Source organism: Mus musculus, chromosome 10, assembly GCF_000001635.26.
Source record: "Mus musculus strain C57BL/6J chromosome 10, GRCm38.p6 C57BL/6J".
Classification (NCBI taxonomy): Eukaryota; Metazoa; Chordata; class Mammalia; order Rodentia; family Muridae; genus Mus; species Mus musculus.
This window is the reverse complement of record NC_000076.6, coordinates 23566228-23575726: the sequence shown is the minus strand read 5'-3', so window position 1 is coordinate 23575726 and position 9499 is coordinate 23566228. Positions and strand designations below refer to the sequence as shown.

Genomic DNA, 9499 nt, shown 5'->3' with positions numbered 1-9499 from the left:
AGTTCAATGTCCCCTGAATAGAGTTAGAGTTTTATATTACTTAGGCATTTTTTATTCATTTGCATGTGACAGACTTTGCCACGTGTGCTGTGACTGCTTCATGTAACTCTACATACAACTTCAGGACTCATTTCCAGCATAAACCTCTCCTTAGAATTATCTATTTTATTATTTTAATGAGCCATGGGTTTCTCTCAGACAATCTAGAGTAAATTTAAGTTTGCTGGTTTTGGCTTTTTTCCCAACTTGTTTGTTTGTTTATACATGCTAATTTTGTAAGTGTTTGTACCACGTGTTTGACTTTGGGGACTCTGCTTCACTCTGGTCTGACTGGTCACTGTTCTTCAATTAAAACCACCAAGGAAACAGTTAAACTCTACAAAGAATTCAGTGTGACCTCAAGCTTAGAAAATATTTTGTAACTGGCAATGGAGAGAAGAAAAATGTTGTATCTTGGTTAAAGTGCCTTTAGGGTGCTAAAGGGAGCCAGGATTTTAAACGCACAATTGAGTTTATATGTGAAGGGTAACAGGAAAGTCATCGTGGCAGCTTGTGTTTTCTTAGTCCAGATCTTTAAGACTTTGAAGGTTGTGGATTGTAGGATGTAAAAGGAGCACTCAGAGAGGGCATTTTATGTTCTTGAATGAGAGCAAAGCTGGAAAACCCTGGCGGCCCAGTGGGGTCAGTTAATAATGACTTAACAGAAGAACGCACTATGCTTGCATCTAATGGCAATTGCTTTCATTTATCTGTCTGCCTATGGACCAGAATTGCAAAATGAGGACAGAACTGTGATGTGCTTTGGGATTTGTTGAGCAGTAGTTTTACTGCTAGACTTTAGCACCCCCATCACTTTTCCTTGATCTCATTTAGTGGTGTAATTTAATTAGGTTAAGGTGCAAAGGATGCAGAGGAGGCTCATTTGCTCTTGCCCTTCAGGATAAAACAAGAAAGAACTGTAGCTGTGGGAATAAAAGAAACGCCCAGGAAGCAGTCTTTTACATCTCCTTATCTGGGAACGTTCTAAGTTTCTTGAGGAATTCTACACTGGAGAGATGGGTGTGTCTGAAGGGGACTTGTTCCTGGGCTCACAGGAATGGAAGAAACTTCTACTCCAAATCAAAATGACAAAAATATATGCTGAAGATGGAACTATAATCTTGAAACTGGCTTTGTTTGGAGAGAAATGTCTGTGTTTGTGCTATGGCTGAGAAACTGCATCTTCAGCTAAGGGCAAGATGAGACAAATCAAGGACTCCAGGACGAACCCAAGAACTTTCCAGAAGGTAAAGATGTCACAAGCCATGAATACCTTTTTGCTTCTGAAATAAACAAGCATAAGGTGCCAGGGAGATAGCGTAGTTTGTACAGTGTGAGTTTTACTTCATGAGGACCTGAGTTTGATCTCAAGAATTCATGTAAAAATAGCACGTCTTGTACTCCCAGTGCTGAGGAATGAAGGCAGTGCTAAGTCCCTGGGCTGTGCTGTCCTGCAAGCACAGCTTAGTTACTGGGCTCCAGCCTAGACCACATGGCAAGTCCCAGGTAAAATGAGGAGACAGTTCAGGAGGTACTACACCTAAGGCTGGCTTTTGGCCTCCATATCCATACACATGCCATAGGCACCTTGATGAACATGTGGAACACACAGACATAATACATATAACATACAAACACACATCCTACACATACCATACAAACACATAGCCACCATACATACCATACACACACACATACCCCCCACACACCATATACACTACACACCACACAAACACACACCACACACAACCACATACACACACAAATATAAACACCACACACATCATACTCACATACATATCACACATACAGACACACACACATCACCACATACCACACACATACCACACACACCACACACCATACACGTATCCCACACACCATACACATGTATACACATCACATACCACACACACACACACACACACACACACACACACCACACCACATACCATACACACACACATACACCACACACATCATACATACTCGCACACACACATACATGACACATACACCACACACACACAACCACACACACTAAATAAAAAATAAAAACAAACAAACAAACAAACAAACAGACAGACAAAGTTCTTCTCCAAAATATAGCACCTATTTAAGTTGCCTCTTCCTTTCTCTCTTCGATGCAGTTAACCAAAGAGGTCAGAATCAAAGATCAAAGCATTTAAGAAATATAGAAACTCTAAATGAATTATAGTAGAGATATTAATCAATGAGTAATACTGGAATTATTAAGTAAACAGTATAAAATCACCAAAGATATGTAAATGAACAGAATTAAAGTGGGACTGATTTGGAAAGTCAGTAGTTATGTAGGAACTTGTCTCTAACTGCTCTGTCACCTCTTCTCTTTCCCAGGCTCCCATGCAATCAATACCTGCTATCTGTGAGATGGCACCAACCTTGTGCAGGAGCACTTTGTAATGTCTGACCTCAGACTCTGCTCTAATCTTTTAAAGTGCTCCTTGGGACTTCTCTGACTCTACATCATGAGCAGCCTTGATCATGGGTACGTCATCTGAAGACATGTGTGTTCCTGGTACCACCACCTGTTGACATGTAAAGAAAACTTGAGTGTAGTCAAATATACAAATATGTTACAGTTAAAAATTTGAACCTACTTGTGCCCTTTGTAAGGCCCTTCTCTTCCCTTTAAATAATATATAAATTTCTTGTTACACATTTTGGCTATTGATTCATTGGGATTATTCTTCAGTGAGGAAAGACCTATAGCATGTAAGAGAGATTCGATTTCATTTTTTTTTCTTTTTTTTGAGATATGGGAGATTTATTGTCCCAGTCCCCAGTATCTTGACTTTTCTTTCTTTAATATTTTATTTATTTATTTTGTGTGTCCGTGTCCGTGTCCGTGTCCGTGTGTGTGTGTGTGTGTGTGTTTGTGTGTGTATGTTTATAGGTGTATATCCCACAGAGTGGGTATAGGTTATAGGAAAACTTGTGAGACTGAGTTCTTTTCTACCACTCCGTGGATTACAGTGATCAAACTCAGGTTTCCAGGCTTAGTGGCAAGAGCATTGACCACTGAGCCATCTTGCTATCCCTTGGTTTTTCATTCTGTGCAGTTGATAAATCCAGAATACTGCAGTATCTTCCTTCACTTAAACTTTTAATGAATCTTGCTGTCAGGCTGGACACCATGTCTTCTAACCTCCTTATTAGTCGTGTTTGGTATTTGTTGTGTCTTTGGAGTCCATATAAATGCTAGAGTGATTTAGCAACTGAAAAGTTTTTCTTGAGTTCTAAAAATAAAATATTAAATTTCATTGTAAAGAATTGATGTCCTTATGATTTGGAATTTTCCTAACTTCAACTTGATATGCGTTTGTAAGTATATAGGTCTTTCCAAAACCTCAGAATGTTGTTCTCCATCCCTGTCCTGAGCTGTGTCTCAGCTGTAAGGTGAGCCTTACTGTAAGGTTTATTTGTTTTTATTTTACGTGGAGCTCCCTGCCCACATGAATCCTCAGCCAATTTGGAGCAAGGATGCCGAGGCATGCATGGGGTTTGGGAACCCTGTGAGTATTCATGGTAAATGACCACACCGGGACACTTGTCAGGAGGCAGATCAACTTTACTTATAGTGATTGAAGGCTTATAAGGCTTTGGGGGACTGAGGGCAGGGACATCCAGCATGGGCAAAGGTCATTGGCCAGGGGTTTAGGCATACCGAATTAGCATGGGGAAGCATTTCATGAATCTCAGGTTCTGGCTGATTCTTTTTTTCAGTAGAAAGGAAATTGATCCTATAAACTAATTGAAACTAAGTGACATGACACAGGTAGAGGCATATGTGTGGGCTTAGAGTATCCCAGACAAAGTCAGAGAAGGAGAAACTCTGTTAAAGACCGGAGTCACTATCATTTGCCCAGCCCCAGAAGGCTATCTGGTCAGTGGTAGACTTTGACCTTAACTAGCAGTTTTCCCATGTAAGTGTTTTACCTGCCCTGTGCTCACAAAGCCAGAAGTAGACATCAAATGGTCATCAACTGGAATTACAGATGATGGGGAGTTGCTATATGGGCATTGAGAACCAAACCTGGGCCCTCTGAAAGAAGAGCCAGTGCTTTTAAATCATGAGCATTTAAATCTCTCCAGCCCCGAGTGATATCTTTTTTATAATTATATTTAATATTATTTTCTAGTCAGTAATAATGCAATTCTCACCATGTATTGATGTTCTATGCATACACTTTGCTACACTTTCATTATTTTCTATGTATCATTTATTTTATAGTTAGGCAACTATCTCATAGGAAAATAATAAAAACATTTGATATGCTTCAGATGCCCAGAGGATTGGACTCAGCAACGTATGCCAGCCATTGGAATGTCGCCAACACAAAGGGCTAGAGGCTTGACATGTGTATTCATACCTGAGCTGTTCCTCTGACCATCATCTTTATTTATGACATAGCCAGACCTCAAATAATGATTGGTCACAGCCTGGAAAGAGTTCAGTGAAGTCTTGGCTCTATGGGCCAAACCTCAGCCGGGTGAGAAATGAGTATTCATTGTGGAATGTCACTGAGATGGTCTGCGTAGCAGGGAAGCAGATGCAACACTGATTTTTTAAAAAAATTTTTAAATTTTTTTCCTCTGGGAGATTTTGTATATATCTATCAATAATTGTTTCTGACCATCCTTATAGTCTGCTTCCCTATGTGTTTTTCCACGTTGACTCCAACCCTTTAGAGCTACACCCACAGATGTCCCCCATAGTCCCACCTTTAGATTTTTGTGAGGCTTAATGATTACTTGATTGTAACATTCTTCCTCTCAAAGCGAGGTTTGCACTTCCTCATTTTAGCCTCCCTGACATCTCACCTTACTGCTTGCTCTGTAGGTAATAAGTACCAAAGGTCTGAATACTGAATTTTCTATTGCTATAAAGAGATGCCATAATCACAGCAACACTTACTTAAAAAAAATTATTTGGGACTGGCCTACAGTTCTAGAGGTTCAATCCATTTTCATCATGGCGAAAAACATGGCAGCATCCAGGCAGACAAGGTGCTGGAGGAGTTGAGAGTTCAATATTTGGATCCACTGGCAGCAGGAAAAGAGAGACTCTATTATGGCTCTGATAAGTACAGATTGTTATAAATATTAAATTATTAATGTAAATGAAGCACTGTGTTGGAACACAGAGAATGGAGATGTATGAGAAGAATTCTGAGTGCCTGTGAGAAAACTCCAAGTAAACAAGGCAAGAGTCTTGTGACCTCTGTTACTTCAATAGCATACAATTGTTCTTGGAACGTGTTTTTCTGCTCCTCCCCAGTGTATCAGATAGGAGATAGTTTACTTTAGCTATTGTTATTCATGTGCCTCTATGAGAAAACATGTTTCTGCCATATGTGGCTTGCCTGTGTCATTATACACTTTCCTCAGGTGACTCTTCTTAACCCTCAGAGTATTAAACTGTCCAGTGCTCTGAGTAAAGTTTGCTGTTGCATGAGGCTTCAGTCCACTTCACTCTTAGGTCCCTGCTCTCCCAGGTTTATACCACCAACTAGAGCAGTTAACAGTACTCAGCACATAATCTGGCATATAATAATGTCTACAGTATTTCTCACATTTGCATAAGCAGATGCTTTCTTTGCTACCCTGTAAGATTCTCAGTGAGAGAAAATAGAGAAGACAAAGGAGGCTGAGAACAGACGGTAGTTATTGATTGCCATGATAATATGACTCCAATAGGTTAAGGACATCTTGAACAACAAATAACGCCCAGGTAGAACACCCTGTAGCAAGTGTATTTATTTCTGTATGTACACAAAATCTTACAAACCTAACAAATGAAGCTGGAGAAAAGAATAGACTCCTAATATCTTCATTAAGTTCTTGGTACAGGGCCTAATGCTTAGCATGTCTGTTGGTATGGTCATGTTCCCTGGTAAAATAAGTATATCAGTCTAGTGATACTGAATGTGTTTTATCATTTATGCTATGACTGAGTTAGCACTCATAATATCAGAAATAGTTTCACAGAAGCTTTGAGTCATTAAACAGACTGGAGAGTACAGGAAGCTGTTTGAAATTTTAGACATACTTGAGTCATTCTGTGATTTCTCTCTGTAAAGGGAGTTATTTCCAAAAAGCAAACACAAATGACTAATTTGATTTGCCTATTTCTCATCCTTAAAGAGTTCTTCATATGAAATTTGGTATACTAATGCTTGACATTTTATTATAACAAGAATTCACTTTATTTTTTAAAAGAGAGGCTGTTGAGGTTTGGCCTTTTGTTATCTATTATAATGCTATGTGTGGGACCCCAGGACCTGTTTTCTCAGAGACCAAAGAGTCCACATGGTAGAATTTGCTCTCAAGTTATTTCTGATTGGTAAATAAAGATGCCAACAGCCAATAGATGGTGAGAAGAGACATAGGTGGGGTTGAGGTTTTCCAGGCTTAGGGTGAAAGGAGATGCATGTGAAGAAGAAGAAGAAGAAGGAGGAGGAGGAGGAGGAGGAGGAGGAGGAGGAGGAGGAGGAGGAGGAGGAGGAGAAAGAGCAGGAGGAGAAAGAGGAGGAGAAGGAGGAGGAGGAGGAGGAGGAGGAGAAGGAGAAGGAGAAGGAGAAGGAGAAGGAGAAGGAGAAGGAGAAGGAGAAGGAGAAGGAGAAGGAGAAGGAGAAGGAGAAGGAGAAGGAGAAGGAGAAGGAGAAGGAGAAGGAGAAGAAGAAGAAGAAGAAGAAGAAGAAGAAGAAGAAGAAGAAGAAGAAGAAGAAGAAGAAGAAGAAGAAAAGAAGAAGAAGAAAAGAAGAAGGTGGTGCAGGAGGAGGAAGGAGAAGCCACCATGGGTTAGGTGAGCCATAAAAACATGGTCCCGAGGGCTGGCCATTTGTAGTTAAGGGAAGCCCAGATGAAACATAGTAAATAGTAAGTAATAATTCAGGGTTATTTATAGAAAGGTAGACTCTAATAACATAGAAGGTTGATATCTGCCTAGCTCTTATGCGGTTTAAGGTTTATTGTAAATATAAAGACTGTGTGTCATGGCTCCAGCTGCATATGTAGCAGAGGACAGTCTTGGCAGGCATCAATGGGTGGAGAGGTCCTTGGTTCTATGAAGGCTCAATAGATGCCCATTTGTAGGGGAATCGAGGGTAGAGAGGTGGGATTGGGTGGATGGGTGGAGGAACACCCTCATGGAAGCAGGGGGAAGGGGATTCGGATAGGGAGTTTCCAGGAGGAAACCAGACAAGGGGATAACACTTGATATATAAATAAGTAAGTAAGTAAGTAAGTAAATAAATAAATGGCTGTGTGTGTCTTTTATCTAGGAACTAAAAGGTCAAAGGCAGGGTAGAAGTTCCAGGTCAGGATTAAATAATTTCCATAACAGGAAGCTTTTTCTTTTGAATTTATTTCATTCAAAAATTTCTAATGTTGTCTATGCTTGAATAAATAGCCAAGTGATATAATGAAGTAAAAGGTGTCCCTTGTTATCTTCACTGCCCTTCAACTTTCCTTAGCTCAACTACCCATCAGGGACGAACAGAGGATGTAATTCAGAGACGACGTATCAAGGCTTCGGGAGCCAGACGTTACCCAGATCACAAATGCCTCTCACAGCCCTGTTTGCTCGAGTCTCAGTTACTTGCTTAGAGAGTGGAGCTTTGAAGAGGTGGGTCGAAGAGAAGGAAGCTGAGGCTTTGGGGTCTGCTCTCTACGGCTGTGTAGGGACCGTTTACCCCTCTTCTCTCTTTCTTCCCATTCATATTGAGATGAATCCAAGTCTTTCTCACTTGCTCACTCCGTGGTGCACTGTTACCACAGGCTTAAACCAATGAGGCCAAATGACCATGAATGGTAACATACAGAAGTGTGAGCCAAAATAAATATCAAATGAAGTTAACAGACACACATAAGATTTTTTGTTCATGATGAAATAGAGTTGTATATAGTATATTGAACTTAACGTTTCCACATCAAAATACAAGGAAAAGTAAATTCTGACTTAGTCCTCTGGTGGAGATAATTGCTAGCCTTTCAAAACTCTTCAGAGATCAATAGCTTCCTATAGCTTTGTACATTTTCCTTTAACTTACATATTTATTAAAATATGAACTTGCTAGTTGCTGTGAGAAACAAGGGGTCCAATGTCCACCTTAGTGCATTTTACAAGCTAGCAGGAGAGAAAAGGCTAAAATAAGCCACACCACTTGAGAAGCTGTCAAGAGATGACATACAGGGAGGGACAGAGGATGTAATTCAGAGATCTAGCAAGGCTTCTGGAGACAGAATTTACTAAGGAATAAGAGTTGGTTTTTTTTTTTTCAACCAAAAGTCACTTGAAAATATCTAATACCTGTCCAGCTTATGTGTTAACTGTGGCTGACACGGAAATGCCACTAGCAGAAATGCTACTTCAGGTAACATTGTTGTCATCCTGTCTTCTCTAGACATGGGGCATTCTTTAGAAAGAAACACAGCAACCCTATTTAAAGGGAACAGCCACCATCAATCAACAATTCACTTACTCATAACTGAAAAAGCATTTCTAATTATATCACTAGAAATACATTCACAGGCCAATCCTCAAAACGCTGTTGTGGTCAACACAAACGGACTTCAGAAGACATATGGCAAAATTATTGATGATCTGCGTATATAACAGATGAGAGTGTACTCGTGAACTAAAGAGAGCTACACACATTGAGAAAGACCAATCAGTACATGCGCTGGCTGTAACAAAAGGCAAAAGGCAGGTATCACACACACTGTAGTCCCTCAGATTAAAAAAGCATCAATGTTAACTGAACAATGATCAAAGTAAAAGCATACTATTCAAATGGAAAAATGAAATAAGCATAAATAAGTTTAAAATGAACAAAACTTTGAAAAACAATTGTGAATGTTTATAAGCATTTATACATCTAAAATTACTGGATATTAAGATCATACCCAGACTTTTAGAACAACACTCAGTACTAAGAAACAAAATGTGTATGTGTGCATATGCACATGAGAAAAGTGTTTCCTTTGATTTTAAAGTTAGCGTGTATTAATTTTGCAAAACCTAGGTTTAATTATGACATTTCATAATGTGTATGATGTACTTTGACCACAGTCCCCCCGTTACTCTCTCTGGTTCTCCTTTTCCTTCCACTTCACTTTTATCCTCTTTAAAAATTTCGTGTGCATATGTATGATGGGTATAATGTGTGTGCATGTGTGTTGTGTATAGTACCATGTGCCATGACACATGTGTGAAGATCAGAGGACAATTCCGGGAAGGCCGTCCTTTCCTCCCAGTTTTGTGTGAACTCCAAGGATTGAACTCAGGCCACCAGGTTTGTGTAGCAAGAGCCTTTACCTATGGACTCACTCTGATTCCCCTGTAAACTTGTAAGATTATGTGTTAATGTTTTATTTTCATGTAAAAATAAAAACTCAAGTGTGTATGCATTCA

At 39.7% G+C, this 9499-nt stretch overlaps 1 long non-coding RNA gene across 1 annotated transcript; it reads left to right on the top strand.

Moving 5' to 3' along the window:
- Window positions 1-939: 939 nt before the first annotated feature.
- Gm47843 lies at window positions 940-3354 on the top strand. Its single transcript, XR_003949044.1, has 2 exons — window positions 940-1286; window positions 2419-3354. It is a non-coding gene; the product is annotated as a predicted gene, 47843 (long non-coding RNA).
- The last annotated feature ends 6145 nt before the right edge of the window (window positions 3355-9499 follow it).